The sequence below is a fragment of the Cyrtonyx montezumae genome, unplaced genomic scaffold (assembly GCF_038088225.1).
Source record: "Cyrtonyx montezumae isolate F1298 unplaced genomic scaffold, pur_monq_1.0 scaffold_32, whole genome shotgun sequence".
In the NCBI taxonomy this organism is placed as follows: Eukaryota; Metazoa; Chordata; class Aves; order Galliformes; family Odontophoridae; genus Cyrtonyx; species Cyrtonyx montezumae.
Genome location: NW_027072037.1, coordinates 5889531 through 5909100, shown reverse-complemented (window position 1 = coordinate 5909100; position 19570 = coordinate 5889531). Strand labels below are relative to the sequence as shown.

Below are 19570 nucleotides of genomic sequence, written 5' to 3'. Positions count from 1 at the left end.
CTGGAAGATTTCACTCATAGCTGAAACATTTTTGCTCAGAAAGGGCAGAGATCAAGCTCTGAACACAAGCTCCTACAGTAAATCTCTAATAAGCGGAGTTGTGTACTTATTATTTCCTTGACTTCTGTCTCACTATCTAATCAGCCTTTGCACATGTCAGCAGCACATCCATAATAAGAACGTGCTGTGTGGAGTGTGTGAACTGGAATTAGAGGTGTGATAATCAACCAAACCGTGTGAGACAATGGAAAGGCTGCATGGCATTTGCATTCCTCTAGCTGATGGAAAAAAAAACACATTTGTATGTGCAAATGAGTTGGGTTTTGTTTGATTTTGGTGTTATTAGTCAATCCCATCAAGTTGTGAAAGTAACTGCAAGGGGAGCCTCACTCTGAGCTCCCCACACTGCCTCAGATATCCTATGTTATTATTAATTCCCTTGTTGGGCAATCTGTTTGCTGCCCAGTTATTCCTCTGGCCAGCCTCTGTATTCTCAGCCTAAACCCTCCTTCACTCCAGTCTCCCCATATTCTGACTATAATTATCAAGGTGCAATGAGAGAAAGAAAAAGGCTGATGATGCAGAGGGGAAGCTGGATGCAGAGGGTAGGTGTGAAGTGTAGAGCAGACACAAATGAGGTTAGAAGTGATGGGCAGAACAATTTCAGCAAAATCTGAACCCAAATTTACTCACAGCCCTGGGTGACACACATGTCTTCATGCTTGTAGGAGGAGAAAAGCTTCTAAAATTCAGGCTGCTCACCCAGCCCAAACCTTCCCCAGCTGAGCCCTGCATGCTCAGAGTGCCACAGCTCCTCCAGGCTGAGATGGCAGCTGGAAGACAAGGAACTAAGACACAAGAGCTTATCTCCCTGTGATGTAAGAGTCTGAGGAGCACACAGTGTTGGCAAAAACAGAATGTTGACTGGTAGATTGGAAAAAGGAATTCAACATGGAAATCCTGGATTTATTCCATTATCTACCAGTAAAAGGAACACATCAGGACAAGAAGATGCAGGGGAAGCTGATTATGTTCTGTGCAATAATATCCTCTCCAAAGACACTGAGGAAATGCCTTCTTGTTAACCAGGAAGATGAGATGAGAAACGCAGGAATGCGCCCCAGCTCTGTGTGTGCTCTGGCATTCTGAAGGATTTGCGAATGAAATAGCTGAATAATATTAAAATGTATTATTTTGCAGGGAAATGATAGGATGATGCACTGTTTCTCTCCATGCCCTCAGTCTCCTAAGACCTCTTTTGAACCTCCTGCAAAGGCTTGACAAAAGAAATCTGACTGATGTGGTTTTAAAAGCTGCTATGAGAGGCTGCTCAGGAAAATGAGTTGTTACAAGAAGAGGAATTACTGTAGCAGATGCAAATTGGAGTTGTCTTCACTGCACTGCTGGATTGTATTTCACCCCAGCTGACTCCTGCTCACACGCAGAGGTTTCTAACAAGGTTCTGAGGTGACTTAAGGCTGCTTTGTGGCTGGGAGCAGGTCTGTCACCACTGGGGCTGTACTGGGGGGGATGGTGCTCAGCCCCTGCAGTGATTCTTCTGAGTCAGGTTTGCTGCTTCTTATTTTCTTTTTGCACCCATTCACAGGGAAGAAATCAGCTCTCACAAATTCAGGCTGGCAGTGGTAGTGAAGGAAGCTGATGCTAGCAAAGGCAAGTCCTATGGGGAGTGACTGAGGGAACTGAGATGGTTTCATCTGGAGAAAAGGAGCCCCAGGGGACACCCCATTGCTCTCTACAACTGCCTGAAAGGAGGCTGTGGCAAGATGGGGGTCAGCCTCTGCTCCCAAGTAACAGCAATAGAACAAAAGAGAATGGCCTCAAGTTGCACCATGGGAGGTTCAGGTTAGATATTAGGGAGAATGTCTTCTCCAAAGGAGTGGCAATGCACTGAAACAGGCTGCCCAGGGAGGTTATGGAGTCACTGTCCCTGGAGGTGTTCTAGATGTGGTACTGCAGGTTGTGGTCAGTGGGCATGGTGAGGATGAGTTGGTTGGTGGTTGGACTTGGTGATCTTTGTGTTTTTTTCCAACCTTCACAGTTCTATGATGCCATGATTTTATTCCATGATTCTACCAGCAAAGGCAAGGAACACAAAACAGTCATTATCTTCCATAGAGTAAGAGGGTAACAAGGGGATGTCCTGGGAGACTGTAGCAGGAGTACAAAAAAGTCCTGATTGAAGAATAATTGTATGTGACCTTAACATTCTTAGCATTACTTACCCAGAACAACTTTTGCCTAAGTATTTCAATATGGAGATTTTATTGTAGCATTCTGAAGAGTCTGATCCATTTCCTATATCCACAGTAATGCACCATGGTCTGCTTAAAGGGGGGAAGCAATAGTGTGTTTGGGATTTGTTTCACCTTTGTACAGAAGAGGGTGAGCCTGAGCCACAGAGGGATGAAGCTTCTAACTCACATCAACATTGCTGGTCTACTTTTGTTGTGCACATTTGCATTGTATGGCTCATGGCTCACCTGCCTTGCAAAGACCCGTGAGGGCAGGACAAGCTATGGCTTCTGCTTGGGTTACAAACTCATGTTTGTTTGCTCTAGGACACTTTCAGCCGTGTAAGTGACAGTTTTTGGTTTGCATACCCACAGGCAGCGTTCTGTGCTCAGTTATGCCCACCCACATCCTCCCATCAGCACGCACTGCTCATCATGTGGCCACCTGCATCTGCAGAGGGTTTTGCATATATATATATATATATATATTTCAATTTAAATCATTTTGTGACACGTAGAGGGACAGAGGGTGACTTTCTGCTGAACAGGGGCTTAGTTACCCGGCGTAATACTTTGGTAACGAGTTCCTTTTATTTTTTAATTTACCACTTGTTTCATAAGCATTTTCTTTTATAAACAATCATTTTGGCTTTACCTGTTGTGAAAAGGACCATGTTTCAAATGATGACTTCCACAGCATCAAAAAGAATCTCAGTAGGTTCGTGTATTTCATTCAGGTTATTTTCATCTCCCAGCAACACTTCCCGGGTTTAGCTTTGCCACACGATGCACACTGTGACACTTTTGGTCCTATTAACCACAGTGGGCTTATGTTCACGTGGTTGGTCCTCTCCCAGGTGCTCAGTGCTTTGAATGAGCATGGGAACTGTCATGTAAACCGTTGACAGGAACACATGTGGAAGAGCAAAATTCAGCTGTCCTACAGCTCCAGCTGATGTTCTAGGTGCTCACCCAGACACGGTGCTGTTGTGCTGTGGGCTTCATAGGGCTAACTTTAGGTAATGTCTGAGGCTCCATGGGAGGACTGGAGAGCTCAGTGTCTTCCCAGGCCAAGCAGTGAATAACCATGTCCCACAGACAGACTCTGAGGGATCTGAAGCCTCTTAGAAGCTGTGGGGCACTCAGAGGCTGCTGCCCTCCCTGGGGGTTGGGAGAAGTACCTGGTCTGCCCCATGGAGGCCAGGCAGAACTTCAGCCAGCTTTCCTCCTTGCTCTTAAAAGCTCATCAGAAACAGCTATTAATAGTGCATTCCTTTTGTTTCAGGAAGAGATTTTGAGCACCAGAGTGGAAGAGCTTTGCCATCAGGGTTGTCAGAAAGATAAGGCAGAAGAATAATGAGGATTCCCTTGAAATGAGAACAAATTGCTAACTCTGTGATGAGCTCACACCCTTTTTATCCTCTTTTGGATGCAAAGTCATAGTGACTATCCCTACTTGACCAAGCAGCAAGGACATTCATCTAGGAAGGAAATTTCAGGAAATTTCAGCTCACCCATCCCTTGTGATTTCATGTCCAGCCCATCCTGGAGAGATGAGCCCACAGTTTTTTGAGTATTCCACATTTAAATGGGCAATGTGGAGTCTAGACACCAGGGCAGAAAAGCTGCCTCTGGTTCTGCAGTGGTTTCAAATCTCCCACGTTAATTTTGTGGGGGTTTTCCCACTTTTATAGCTCTTTCTCTTTCTGAGGCCACAGAAGCAAAGGGGAAAACCAGCAGGCTCGAGTTTGGGAAACAGGTAAACAGTCTTGCTTGATGCCCAGAAGAAGCAGACTGTGAAAGCCTGTTTCTTTGAACTGGTTTTTGGCCATGTCAGCAGGGAGAGGGGTGAGCCAGAGCAAGCTGAGAAATTCAGGCAATGGGATTTTTTGTGGGAACTGCGTCCCTTTGAATATGACATTGCATCACACGTTTGGGAAAAGCAGGCAGACACGTGGAACCATCTTCAATTTCACAGTGAGGGCAGATGCTGCTGAATGCAGAGATGAGAACAGTGCATTTTAATTCACTTTGTGACCACCCAGAGGAAGCCGGATGGATTGTGTCAGTGTGCCTGCCTCCGACACTGTAATTGCACACAGCTGCCTAGCAGGTGTACAGAGTAGGCTTTAATTTAGTTAAATCAGGTATCACTGTGGCAAGGAGCCTTCGGACACCTGCCTAACCTCCCCAGGGTGCTGGCAGGCTCGGTGGCTGTGGTCTCAAATCTCTTGGTCGTGGTGCAGACATGCTCTTGGTTTCAGATGACTAGGATTCCCTTGTCTGAGCCTCACTGTATATTGCTTATGAGAGAGAAGGGAAATGAAGACTTCAGATTTTGTTCTTTGATCAGAGCTGGCTGAGTGATCTTGGTTAAATCAGACAAAAGCATTCACCTTCAGGTGCTTGCAGCCAATTTCCTAAAACCCTGCAGAGATGCCAGAATAATTTTCAGTGATACAGGGAATCCTCAGCAAGGTTGACAGAGGTCAGCCTTGAGCTCTGTTAAAGCACCAAGTCATATATTTATATTAATGCTATAGATTTGGGTGCCAGGTGCAAACACAGTTCTTCCCTTAAGCTCCCTGTTTACCCAACAGGCAAAACCCATGGTTTTGCCAATACAGAACTCTGTACTGCACAGGAGTCCATCGGGGCTGCGTTTGGTGAGCAGTAAATCTAGATGAAGAGTCTCCTTTTGCAAGAACATCACTGTATTCACCTTTACCTCCAATCTTCCCAAATTTGATTTATCTAAACTGTCACCATCTGATGTACATTAATAGAGGATGGAAAGATTCACTCATTTGAGATTGAATATAACATTTTGGTCAATGCACTGTAAGGTTTTCAGAAGATCAGCTGCTCTTTGCTCTCCCACGTCATCCCAGTGGAGATCTGATTCTTTCTGGGGTCGATTCTGGAAACATCATCTGCTGCAGGTATTTCATAGCAGGAGGAGCTGTGCGGGAGCTCATGGGCACCATCCCTAGCGCTGTTCAAGAAGCGTTTAGATGAGGTGCTAAGAGATTTGATTTAGTAGTTTAGTGGGTAGGGATGGTGATAGGAGGATGGTTGGACTAGGTGATCTTGTAGGTCCCTTCCAATCTAATGTACCTATGAACCTATGAACCTATTATTTTACCAATGCAGACACCGAGAAGCAAGAGGCAGGACACAGTTGAGTCCAAAAGTCAAAGGCGTGCTGACATTTCCAGAAAGGTGTTGGTAGCATGAGTAGTAATGTGTTGTTTCTCTAAACAACAACAAAGAAATAGGTTTTCTACCTCAGAAAACAGTGAATTGAGTGATCCTTTTCTGAAAAGAATGGGAAAATGTGCAACTTTTGCACTAGAAAAAAGGAGCAGGGATTCTGAAAGTCTTTGCACTTTGTTGATTGTGGTTTGTTGTTTTGTTGGTTTTTTCTTGTCCATTTCCATGTATTTCAAGCTCACAATTTCATGGGCTGTGGAAGTTATATGGGTGAGTTCTCCCCATTTATCTGCACATAAAATCATTTCTGTTCCCATCAGTGCTCATCAGGTGACACACGGCTTCCTTCACTTCAGCCTTCCATCTCCAGGTATGAGAGGCTTCAGGTGGGGCCTCAAGGCTGGTTTCTTTTCTTGCCTCTTTAAGCACCTGCAAAGCATGGCTCTGCCAGAAGAGGTACAACCAAATGGGTCCAGCAGCAATGTGAGCCAAACTCATATGGTGCTTGAGTATCACTGGGACCTGAACTCTGTGAGCTGTGGGTCACAAACTTGTACGCTTTCAATGGTTTTATTTCACATATAAAATATATGTGGTTAGGCTTTCCTGTTGTTGTATGATTTAAATCCAAACAATATGCCAGGTTTGTTATGATATCTCATGATATTGAGGCCAGGTTGGACAGGGCCCTAGACAACCTGATCCAGTGCTTGTTCTAGCAGCTGGGAACACTGCCCATGGCAAGGGGTTGGAACTCAGTGATCTTTGAGGTTCCTTCCAAACCAAGCCATTCTGTCCTACTAACACTACAGAGTTCAGCCTTTTATAGAGATTAACACTGAAATCCAAGCATGAGGAGCAAATGAGCCAGTTACAGAAGGTGGCAATCAGCAGGGAGACCCTGGGCAGAAGTGTGTGGCTATTTCTTACTGCAGCAGGAGCCTCAGTGCTGGATTTGGAGATGGTGAAAGTGCCCATAGGAGAGTATGCACTGTGTGTGCCAGCCTGCTGCCACATGTGCCTGATGAGGCTGGCAGAGGAAGGGGTCTGCAAGGTCCTGTGCAAGCACAAAGGGCTCATGCTGCACCAGGGAGTTTTGCTGTCCTAAGATGGAGATAGAAAAGTCTCCAGAATCATTTGCCTGGGATTGCCATTGCACATTTCCCATGTAAAATCCTACAGGAGCTGAACTTACTTCCGTTCTTGCAAAATGTCAAATGACATTTTTCCTCTTATGTTTCCCTTCTCCGTCTTCCCTTCCAATAGCTGTATAATTACAGCATGATTTTCTAAGCTTAATCCCAAATTTCTACCTGAGTCATATCAATGAAAGATCAAGCACTCAATAGAATTTATCTCCATACTCACTTTATTTTGACTGTACATGCAAAGCTTCGGGCATGCTGCTCCTGTTCTTCATACTGCAACGTCCGAGAAAGGGAGCAGAGCACTGTGGGATGCCAATACACGAACTGGTGTTTAAGTTAAAATTGGATTAGTGTGTAAAACACCCCAAGAACATGGGGAGCTCAGAAGCAGCTCACGTAGGTCTCTCTGGCAGCCGTGGCCATGTTCAGGCCCAATGTTCTTCCCTCCTGCCTGGGGTGGGCGCACACAGCCCCAGCCCTCCTCCTGGGCGGTAGCCTGGGGTTATTGACATATAGATGATCTCATGTGCATCCCCAAGGGGAGTTTTTTAGAGAACTGTTAAACAAGGGCAGCAGCTCAGTTTGGAAACTGCCAAAGTCCCCACCTGCATGTTCTGAACCCACAGGCGGAGGTGGGGACAGGCCCAGGGATGGGGCTGCGTGAGGGCCAGCCATGAAAATCCCCTGGGGGTGGCCTGCAGTATGGGGAAATAGAAACAGCTTGGGCCTTAGAAAAAAAAAAAAAAAACCCCACTTTATTTCTGACATGGGTATGTCTTACAGATGCTAAAATAAGGAAGAAAGGTTTTGTGGCATTTCAAAACAGTTCAATCTATCTGCTGCAGAGCTGAGCAAGGCAGCTCCGTGCTCCTGCATGAGAGCTGGAGGGCTGGGCTGCCACTGGGAAGCTCCAGGGGTCCTGGAGAGAGCTTGCTTCATGTCCAAAGGGAACGAAAATACAGATGGTACAGGCCTCACTGCCCTCATCACAAATTGTTTCTTCCTTATACTTTATGTAGATCTACCTCCTTTCAGTTTAAAGCCATTACCCTTTATCCTGTCATTACATTCCCTGATAAAGAGCCCCTACACAGCTTTTCTTTTTTTCTCTTTGAGTGATGGAAGGCCACAGTGAGGTCTCCTCAGAGCCTTTTTTTCTCCAGGCCAAACAGCCACAGATCTATCAGTCTGTATCTGCAGGAGACGTGCTCCAGCCCTCTGAGCATCCTCAAGGCCTCCTCTGGTCCTGCTTGCCTTTAAGAGAAAGCAGAACAAAACCACCATTACCCACATTACAAACTAGAGACATACCATGTCAGAGCAGAGTCCATGCAGGAACAAAACAAAGCATGTTACAAACTGTATTTCATACCCAGCCTCTGAGTGGGAGTGTATAAGGCACAGTTTGATAAATCAGGATGGGTAGGCTGCTATTTTTGCCTACATCTTATTACGGGTTATGCTTTACATAATTGATGCTAATGCTGCAATAGGTTTGACTCCAAAGGACAATGTGTGGCTCAAAGGATAGATTGCACCTGGGCTCTCAGGGGAAGGAGCTGCTCTGGGTAAGCCTAATGGATGCTCATTTCTGCAGAGCCCCATATACTCCCCTGGTGAGATCTTCCTCTGCTGGACTTTGTTTTACATTATTAATTAGCCATACAGTGCTTCCAAGCACTTCAGGCCCTTCTTAAGTTGCAATTTGATCAATTGATGTGCAGCACACCACAGATATAAATAACCCTATTGCATTAAAGTGACATTTTAAGTAGTTCTGTGGACAGAGAATGCATCTTGGAAGAACTTCTCAGTGCCCAGTTATGACTCCTCATTGCTTTAGAAATCCTCCACTACCAGCTGCTTTGGTCTTGAAAAATGCCTGTTGTTCTGAGCGAATGGATTAGCACTTTTAAGAGGCCGAGCAGTACAAACATGCATTACTGAGTGCTTTAAGGTGGTTGTATTGGCAATAACTCCACAGAACAAGAAAACTGCAGCTTGGAAGGGATCTGTACAGTGGTTAATCCCCATAGAACAGCAGCTGGCTCCCTGGAGGGTTCTTGTTTCTGCTGCTGGTGTAAAAACATTCGTTTTCTGCCAGTGCATTTGGGTGATTGTTTCCAGATTAAACCCAGGATGAGGGTCTGACAAATGACAAAGAGGGATCCTGGATTTTAAAAAGCTTTTGAATCCACCCGAAAGTTCTACAGGATAGCCAAGAGATGAGTACAGGAAGGACCAAGTGGCTGTGGCTGGCTGTACATAAACATTCAGCAGCCTTTCCTGCACCCTCAGCTTCACACACACTGCTGTCAAATAGCTCCCATGATTTCAACCTAAGTTTCTCCTCTCTTGGCTCCATTTCATTTAGAGAAAACCCCTGTGCCAGTCAAACCACATGGCTCCAGGTGCTGGGAGGAAAGCTGACAGCTCACAGGACAGGAAGGAGATCAAGGGAAAGGTTTTCCTGGATCACGTTCTGGCATGTGACCGGGAATCACAGGTCCCCAGCGTGCGTCCCCAGCTCCAGCAGCCATCCATCCGCATGCCTGTCACACTCTGACACTGGATCTGCAGCAACTGTTGCTGTGGCCTGCTGCTGGCATGTATTTATCTTCAGCGGAATTGAAAACAGAGCCAGAGCAAAATGTCAGCAAAACTCCAGCAAGAAAGGGATAGAAGAGAACATACCAACGTGAAGGAAAACAGCGTGATTTTTGTCGGTTTGAGGAGTTGGGATGCCATCGATGGGATTTTTCAAGTCGGATCAAAAGGTCTAAAATACTGTTTGTAATGCACTCTGTTGCTCCTGCATGGACTTATTTCTGTCTGCATGTTGCTCACTGCTGCAGGACGGAGCCCATCAGCATGGGAGGACACAGGGCACAGGGAAGCAAGGTCAGAGCTCAGCACAGTGACAAAGTGACTCAGTGCTGTCTGTCAGGGACCCATTTCCTAGCGGCACACCACTGAGGGCCTGCCACAGCCTGCACCTTTATCTTGTCCGTTTAGTGGCTGACCCCGCTCTGGTTCCGACCCTTTCTGTTTCTGCAGCACTCAGCTGTGCCCCAGCCCCCTGCTTAGCTCTGGTTATTTTCCATTGCACTCAATAACTTTGATTCACCATCAGAGCCTTTTAATTTCACTGCGGTTTCGTTTACCCAGATGAAGCAATGCACTCAGAGCAAGACAAATAATTGCCTTTTTGGTGAAGCTCCTGACCTCTTGCCCCTCCTGCTCTGCCCACTGGCCAGTGCTGGCACATCTAGCTCTCGTCTCTCTTCTTGCTGCTGCCACAGTAACATGGACAGCAGGGCTCCCCTCACGGCCACGTCTGCTGCTCTTATCCCTGTAAGGCTTGAAGGCTGTGCTAGAAAATTGCTCACACCCAAGCCCCAGGGTTCCATGGGGTGAGCGAACCTGGCTCAGCCCATGCTGTGCAGTCAGGCTGAGCTCCTTTTGCATCATCACGATGGCAAATGCTGTCAGACATCCTGCACTTGGCTGCACACACAGTGTGAATACCTCAGGCTCTAGCTCTGTGGGGCCAACGCCAGCCACGTGGGGCTCCAGGCATCAGCTGCCTGAGCTGGGGTTCAGCTTGTGCCCCACGTCCATCTCAGCTCAGCTGTTCCCACCTGCATCGTGTTGAGGTCCAGCAGAACTCCAGGATGGGGCTTTGCATTCTTTTGCATCGAGAAGAATGTTTGACCACCAGCTTTTATCCACTGCGAGGTGATGGTATGAGTGAGGCAAGTAAATTGCCCTGTAAACTGCCAATCTGTAAAGCTGTGGTCTGGTAGGAGTTAAGGATCATGCTGTCTCTGCAGTGTCATCTTTGATTTTTCTGGAGGTGTCAGGAACATAATCAGCTGTCAGAAAAAGCAGAGGTGCAGGAAAGCAAAGGCTGTGGTTCTCTTGGCAGGTGCAGTCTCTCCTAGTCTCACATCCCCTGGTTCTGAGCTGGAAGCACTCAGCAGCTCTGCTCCTTCTGGACTGGTTTTGGCAAAGCTGGAATGTGGGAGACCTCATGGCCTCCCAGTACTTGAGAAGAGCTTATACATGGGAAGGAAATCAATTTTTTACTTGTGTAGATAATGAAAGGACAAGGGCTAACAGTTTTAAACTAAAAGAGGGAGATTCAGATTGTTTGTCTGGGAATTTTGCACTGAGAGGGTGGTGAGGCACTGGCACTGCTGCCCAATGTGTGTGCCCCATCCCTGGAGGTGCTCAAGGCCAGGTGGGATGGGGCCCTGGGCCCTGAGCTGGTGCATGGTGTGGTGGTTGGCAGCCGTGCCCATGGCAGGGGGTTGGAACTGGATGATCTCTGAGGTCCCTATTAACCCAAACCGTTCCATGACCTGGCTAGTTTTGCAGTGGGCAGCAGCAGCTAGATGTCAGCATCAAACACCACGTCACCAGTGCTCAGGAAACTGGGGTAATACAGAGCAACTTGATGCTTGCAGATGTACTTGAAAACTTGTCCCAGTCCACTTCCAGAGGCAAACTCAATATGACTGACTTTCTGAGAGTCAGTCTTGCATACATGGAGTATATGCAGAGATCAGGATTGAGCTGGTCTTGTCCTGAGCTGCCTGTGCTTCAAGGAGCAGCCTGCAGCACTGTCTGGCTGTAACGACCGAAAACAACCAGGTTTCCAGCACAACAGTGAGTTATTAAGAGGAGAAAACAGCTCATCGTGTATTTTCAGAAACAAGGTCAAAATAGTGCAGCCAGGGAGGGAAGTGACTGCTGCAGTGGGTTGGTAATCAGATATAAAGCCTTTCCCTCCTAGCTTAAATCCAGCCTTGGTCAGCAGTGTCTGAATCTTTTATCGTCTGACAGTTGCTCACTGTGGCCTTTGCAGTGATGGCTTTGCTCCATGACATCCGAGTCAGTGCTTGCATACTCAGCACCCAGGGCTGTCTGTGCACCCCCTGAGCCCCTACAGCACCGGCCAGGGGAGGCAGCAGGGATGCACATACCTTCTTTCCTCCCTGGAAGGAAACTTTCTGTTTTCTCCAGGAGGTCTGGTCCTGCCCTCAGGTTCACAGAATCACAGAACCCTAGGGGCTGCAAGGGGCCTCTGCAGATCATAGAGTCCAATCCCTAAAGCAGTTCCCTGTCTCTCTTGAACTGAGGAGACCAGAGCTGGACACAGCGCTCCAGATGTGGCCTCAGCAGTGCAGAGCAGAGGGGAGGATCACCTCCCTCACCCAACTGGCCACGTCCTTTTAAATGCAGCCCAGGATACCAAGAAAGCCAGTGGTTCCCTCCTCTTCATGTATGCCCGTGTGCAGGTGGGTTTAAGGCCTTAAATAGAAGCTCATGGGAGTTTTCCATACACCTCTTTTTCTTGGTCACTAAATTAAAGAAAACCATAGAGCAGACCATCAGATGACTGCCCACAAGTTGTTCTCTCATGTAGGCCCTTCTTTCAGTAATGGATGTAGCCTTTATACTTATTCACAGCAGAAGGATATACTGAGATTAGGTACTGAAGACCTGTCTACACTTCTCTGGCACAGCAGCTGGTTGGTTCCTGTTTTCTCCCCTTGAAATCTATTGGCGATATTAACTTTCATATTGTAGACTTCATATGAATCCCTGATTCCTGAGCCTTCAGGTCCTGCTGTCCTAGTCTCAGTGGCAGCAAACTTCAAGGAAATCTCTTCAAGGGAGAAGCAAATGCAGAGGGAGAAGGGAAGGAGACACCTGTAAGAGGACGAGGGCAGCTGTGATGGGAGGAAAGGCAGAGGGAAAGAGCAATGTTAAATAGATCACATTGCCCCCCCAAGTGGGGGAAATCTCTGACATGAAGGTGTCCCCTGCTCTGTAGAGTTTGCTGCTTATGTGCTCAATCTCTGGACACGCCGAGTGCTTTTGGCTACTGGTGTTTTCAGATGCCTTGCAGCAGCATGACAACTCTGAGCAGTAAAACAAGCCAGGAATGTGACTGCAGTCATGTGCTGGAGGCACGCTGTAGTAGTGACCTGGGGTGAAGCTGGGTTGGGTGACAAAGGAGGGGAAGGATTTCCTGGAGAGGAAAATCACCTGGCTAGCCCTCTGGAAAATGTGAGCGTGTGCTGCTGAAACTCTCCAGGCCGCGCTGTGTTCTGCACCAAAGCTCGGCTGAAAGCACAGTGCAGTACCAATGAAGGCAATGGGAACCGTGCTGCCAAGTGGCAGAAGGCACAGGAGCGGGACAGTAGCAATCTATTTTCAATCAGGCAAGTGCCACAAAGTCATTTGTCATTTCTCCAGAAGGCTCAGGTAGGTGTGCTCGAGAGCACCGTTCCATATGTGCAGAAAGAGATTAATTCCCAGGTCAGCAAGATGGGAGCTGTGATGAGGCAGAAGCCTGAGTCAGGCACCGTGGGGAGAGGCGGATGTCACAGGCTGCAGCCGTCCTCGGGCTCCTGTTGTGTTCTGAATGGAGCTGGAGTGAGGGAAACTTCTGTTGTTCTTTTAATAAGAGAAGAACAGAGGCTTTGAAAAACATGAACTTCAGAAGCAAAGAAATTGCACGTTGTGGCTTTATTCTCTAGCAGCGGCTGACCTGAGCATCTGGAGCACTTTGCAAAGACTTAATTACTCTCACCCCAGCTCCCCCGTAAGCACTGCAGAGAATAAGCACCAGCAAAGCGTGCTGTGAGGCTGCAATCCAGCAGTAACTCCGCCTTCAGCACAGCTCTGGAGAGCAGAAAACTGAGGATAACCCAAACAGAGCCATTCAGTGGAGCACAGGTCCCAGGGCCTGAGTCCTGAAGAGTGCACTGTGCTGTTGCAGACCTCCCCACGTGGCACAATCCAAGCACCTGCCTTGATGCTGGGCAGGCATCTGTTCTTTCCATTCCCCAGAGGCAGCGGCGTGCACCGTTCTGCACTTCCCCAAGCAACTGCTCTTCAAATGTTGACATTTAGTGCAGTGACTGTGTATGCAACCTGCAGCATGAAATGAAGCATCAGAACAAGCAATTACTTCCCATCTCATGTTTATATGCTGTGCATACAACATTCCCCTTCCCTTCTCTCCTCCCTTGATATCCTTCCAACTGCCCAAATGTAAATCCTCCAGGCCAAGGCCTGTACTACCTGTTGTGCTGCACACAGTTTGTGCCATCAGCAGTAAAACAAGCACAGTGATGGTAACCCTGCGGTCTGCGAGCTCTGTCATGCAAAGAAGCTGCGTGGAGAGGAATGGGGCAGAGCTGGGATGGCTATAGCAGCACTGGGGCAGAGCTGGGATGGATGTAGCAGCCTTTCCTTACATGTGATGGAGGAGGCAGTGCTGGCTGCAGAAATAGCACCAAGGAAATGTAGGTTACAGCTTTCTGCAATAGTTCAACTGGAAACAAAACAGCAAGGAAAGCCTGGGATGGGATACCTGAGGTTAATGTGGAAAGAGCTGCTGGATCTTTGCTGTAGCAGCTGGACCCAGTGTCCTAAAATAAAACCTGAAGTTATTTCATTAAAGCCTGTGATGCTGAACACAGAGTACTCTGTGAGAGTTGAAATGCCAGGTGGTGTATGAAGGAAATAAAGCAGTCCTGCTGTGGGCATTGTTTCCCCAGCAGCCGGCCGTGACCAGCACGCAGTACAAGTGCCCATGTGAATCCCTGCCATGTGAGCGGGGCTGTGCCTGCTCGATGCGCTGACACCGGCTGGGAGGGCAGGGCAGGCTTTCCTCCCGCATTATCGTGGTGTTGATAAGGGTCAGCTATTGCACGTGGCTTATTTGCATGGGTTGGCAGCTGCCCTTAAGTCATCTGGTTTGGATCATGAAAAGAAACCAGGGTTGCACGGCTGTCATGTGTCTGTGCGGACCCGCCTGAATGGAGAGAACGGATTTTCGTTTGAAGGACTGTTTGGATTTGTATCACCGCGCTGCGGAGTTGAGAAGGCTTCAGCTCCCATCGCTCTGCTGTGGGCAGCAGGGTTGGGAAGTCCGCCAGGGGATTGAGAAAGGGGGAAGCTGCAGCCTGCCTGCACCATGTGTGGGTGATGGGTACAGGCTTTGTTCACACGCCTGTACTGGAGGGGTGCACACCTGAGCCTCCCACTCCTTGTGTCTGTGTGGGACCTGGGAAGGGCTGTCTGTTTGGCAGCAGGGGCTGTGGTTGTCCTTGGTGGGAAGCACCATTAGCTAGCAGGGGGCTGAAACTTCCCAGGCACTGCCAGTTATGTTTCTGGATGCAGTCGCTAGTGAAGGCACTTTTATTTTGCTATTAGCTAGCATGTTGTACAACATTTGGTGTCCATACCACCAGCACCAGGTGAATAAGCACAGCCAGCAGCCCTCTACCCGCTCCTAGCTTCCTAGCTTTACTGCCATTAAGTGGCATTAAACTGCATTTCACATAATTTGCATCGATTTGCTTACGTGTCAGAATTAACGTGCTATTGTGTCTGAGGAGTGAATCAGCCCAACGAGCAGCAAACTCAGCACAGATCCACTGCTGCTTCTGGCTGCTTAAAATTCAGCCACCGCAGCCTGCCTGCTTCTCTGTGCTGCTGCCAGCTGGGGAGTGCAAATGAAAGGTCAGTGCTGTCCTGGGAAGGAACCAGACAAAACGTGTCACTTGGAGCCACTGCAAATGGAAACTTCCCAGGTTTTTCTTTTTCCTTTTAATTTTTTCTTTTTTTTTGATAAGTTTCATTCTAAGTGATAAGTGAATACAACGTGTATATAAACCTTGAAAACCTTGTGTTATTGGTATACTTGGCATTATCTGCTTGCTCAGGTACAGGGCATGAGAAAAAGGGTGATTCCAAGGATTTAAACTGCTGAAGTGTTTTGATTATCATCGATAGTAACTTTTGGCAGCTTTAACAACTTCATCCTAAGCACATCAGCACAAATGAGATGTTTGACAGCCAGTTTCTGGTTGTGTCCTTTGCCCACTCGACAGGGGAGTGCAGCTCTTCACAAGACCTGAGCCCACCCTTCTGCAAAGGATTCTTTGCTCATCATTCGCAGTGCTATCTGTGGGCCCAAGGGGTTGTGTTTCTTTCTGGAGAGGGACAGATTGGAGCTCTGGGCATATCACAGCTGATAAATGAAAGGAAGGCTTTGGCAGGAGCCCCTGGGCTGCGAGCATTCTCCTGCCAGGAGCCACCAGCTGCATCCTGCCAGGTCAGGCACAAAGTGAAGGTGACAGTGCTAATTGTGGGCCTCAGCCAGGGATGCAGGAGGACAGCCACCCTTCTCTTGGGAGCCCACAAATGGCCATTCAGCATTCATCCTTTCCTGTTACACCTCACTGGAAGGCTGGCTTGCATCAGAACACTCAAGGAGGTGGGTGGAGATTTTAACACCATCTGAAATAAGGGCTTCAGTTTAAAGGAAACAGTTGCACATATCTAAGGAAGCAAGTGGTAGCAGCATTATTTTTGCATGTGTGTGACTAACTAAATGTGGAGTAGTGTTGCATGCTATCTTAGGCCAAAGCTGTGGGCTCTGCTGTTACAGTGGTGTTTTCTGGGGGCTCTTCTATCCAACATGTGATGTGAGTGAGAGCCAAGCTGGAGCTGTGCAAATGCAGGCATAGAACTGAATGTTGGGCTGTTGCTGCAGGCAACCCTGTCATAGGGAGAGGACAACTGGAAATGGCCCCGTTTTGATCAAAAGTAAGACTAGTGCTATTTAGAGTTGTTAAGGTCTCACAAATAGATTTGGAAGAAGAGTAAAGATCCCCTGTGATATGTAAGTTGCTTCTTTATATAGATTTGATTGTGCACTACCTTCGCATGTTCTTATTTTTATTCATATCAATATTTGATTACACAAACATCAGGACCTGTGACTCACCAGTAATGAGATCACAACGCAATCCTCTTTTTTTTTTTTTGGCGTTGTTTTGCCAGCAAGAAGGATATGGCTGGGTGAACCAGAACAAAGCAAAACTCTCGGCCTGTTACATTTCCTTTTCCAACAAGGTTACCAAGGGAAGCCAGTCAACGTGATCTGGGGGGATTTAAGCAAAGCTTTCAGTACTGTCTTTCAGAATATCCTTTGGGCCCAGGGGAACAGGACTGAGCTGTCAGGGGAGGGGCAGCTGGGGGTGAGGGAAAGACTCTGTCCCAGAGGGCAGTGGGTATGGCATGGACTGCCCAGGGCAGCGGGCATGGCCCTGAGTGCTGGAGCTCACCGAGCACTGGGACACCACTCTCAGACTCAGGGTTGGGTTTGGGCTCCCATGTGGAACCAGGAGTTGGACTCAGTGTTCCTTGTAGGTCCCATCCAACTCAGGATATTCTGTGGTTCTTTGATAAAACCAGACCAGGGCAATCAACAGTAGATATGGGACAACGCCTTCCATTGGCCAGTGATACAGCAGCCAATCCAGAATTTTCCCCTCTTCTTTTATTTTTCTGTCTAGGACTGTTTCATTAATGTAATAGAAAAAAAAAAAAAAAGAGCTATTTAGTTTGCAGACATGAAAATACCACACTTGATTACACATTTCATTGTCTGATGAAAGAAACATTAGCATTAGAGATAATTACATGCCACAACAGCTCATCTCATTATCAGCAGCAGTGGTGTTTGCAGGCAGCTTCAAAGGCTATTTCTTCTGCAAAATCCTCACCCGCACTGCATTCTTCAGCCTTGTTACAGAGGAATCTAGAAATGGTGGCTGCTTTTTAGTGCCTTCTTGTTTAACATGGGATATAAGCTGTATCTCTTCTCCTCGATCCATTTCTTCTGTGGTAGACCGCCACAGTGACTGCACACACATGTACCCATATATTTATATCTATTCCATCTGTTTATATGGCAGTTCAGTAGGATTCAGTTAAGACGGAGTTCTGTTACTCCTGAAATGATTTTGTCTCGGGGACATATCGGAGCTTTTCAATCCTGAAAGTCACAGGCTTTTATAAAAGTCTTTGTAGGGTTTTGGACATGGAGCTGCAGTGTAGCAGCAGAGCCTTTTGTTTTAAATATCATAAAACTACACGTAATTTTCTTCAACCTCAGTAGCACAGAAATGTGAATAAAATAGGTACCACAGTAATGCTACGAGGTGAGCTTTTAAATAGCGAATATGGAAACATCTGATACATAATTTAATCCAAAGCCTTTCAAAACCATGATCATTTTCTCTCCATCTCTGTACGGAAATAGTCACACAAAAAGTGAAGTTTGAGTGCGTGAGGGTGTGCCTTGCTTTGAGTACTTCTGTGTTAAGAGCTCAGGAGGAGACTGTTCTAGGGATCAAAGTTCTCTCAGTAAAGTTTCTGGAGTCACAGATACTTGCCATCTATAAAAACTCATGCCAAGTGCCCCAAGCTGCTCCCAAGAGGAGGTTCATCATCACAGGCCATTCTTATACAACGGAAGGCACACTGTCTGCAAGGAACCTTACTGCCTGTGCTGTGACACACAGTAGTTTTCATGGGATGTAAGAGATGTTACTTGCGTGGTCTTCTTTGATCCACATCTTCCTGTGCCCTTCAGCTGTCCCCCCACCCCTTGTATAGCAGTGCTGTCAGGTTCCCTTATGCCTGGTAATGCTTTTGGCAGATTGCTAATCCTGAAAATCGTTTGTAGGCTTGCTGGTACATTAGCACACAGTGAACACACTCCAGCAGTAAGAATTTAAGATCTAATGGTGTTTTTCTCCTTTTTAGTGGTTTTACATTTGCATCAATTACAGCTACCATGCACCTCAAACCCCAGACTAAGTGCTCAGGAAACATTTGTAGATCCATAAAAACACAGATTGTCTTCTCCAGAACTGTCCATCTCTATCTGCAAGCAGAAATGCTCCTTTTAGTCCTTCAGCACGTGGCACACTCTCCAATCTCACTGAAGTCAGTAATGCTGAGGACATCCCAAACACTGGGACCATTCTCCTTGCCCCTCCCTGTGGTGTGTCAACATGCAGCAGTGCATGCAAAACCCACCTCCATTGCATTTGTGGTAGCTGCTGCTCGGTTGGCAGAGCTCTAACAAAATGAACATGTCCTTGGAGGGCAGCTGCAATTCCTAAAAACAGCTCCATGGTCATCACTTACTGTCGAGCTTTATCGTTTACATTCCCAAAATAGAGTATTCTCAATAAATGCTGTTTGTGAGGCAGAATGGGGATGGCAAGAGGTAATGAACATCCTCTGAGGTCAACACAAGGCAGGATATAAACACTCCCAAGGGTTCATTCAATCAGTGTTCTTGGTTCTGCAGGCATTTGATTGCAGAAGTGCTAGAGGACCAATGGAGTTGTACTAATACGCCTTGCCCTGGGTTGCAAGGACCAGTGGAAGCTGTGTTTGCACCAGTGCAGAGCCTTGGAACAGAGGCGAGCAGAAATCTCTGGTAGAACCTTGAAATCTCACACTTAGAAGACAAACTAAACTTGCCTTGGAGATGCGTTATCATGTTTTGAACCTTTGTTTGGATGGCTTGGGGTTTCCTGCTTATTAGAAGCTATCCATCTGCTCCTTTGTGATGACTTGAGCCCCCTGTGGGCTCACCGGTTATCTACACAGATCTCTGGGAGTACAAGAAGTGAACCCAATTCAGAGGTCACATCGATGCCCACACCCCACTTCAAAATCTGGAGCTCTGTCCAGTCTCAGTTTTTACACCTTGAAATCCGCTCTGATTCATGCTGGCAAAGAAGTATCTTCCATTGTTTGCTGACATACACATCGATATAATCAGAAACACAGATGTTGTAACGAATTTTCTAATTGGATGTGGATGTTTATTCTTAAATGGATAATAAACACAACTCAAATGATCTGCTTGATAACAACTCAGAACTGCCCTAAGAATACAACCTAAAATACAGCTGGGGTAGATATGTGTGTCAAACAAAAACAGGATGCTCACAAGACAAACGATCTGCTGCTGATATTGATTCTCAGCACAAAAGAATAATCCTTCCCCTCAGAGGTTGCAGGAAACAAACCCACTTTGTAGGAAGGCATTGCTGGGAACCCTAC

General features: G+C 47.1%; 1 protein-coding gene across 2 annotated transcripts in view; it reads left to right on the top strand.

Moving 5' to 3' along the window:
• Nucleotides 1-19570, top strand: part of PRKAG2 (protein kinase AMP-activated non-catalytic subunit gamma 2) — a 188857-nt gene that overhangs the window by 109594 nt on the left and 59693 nt on the right. The window lies entirely within an intron of this gene.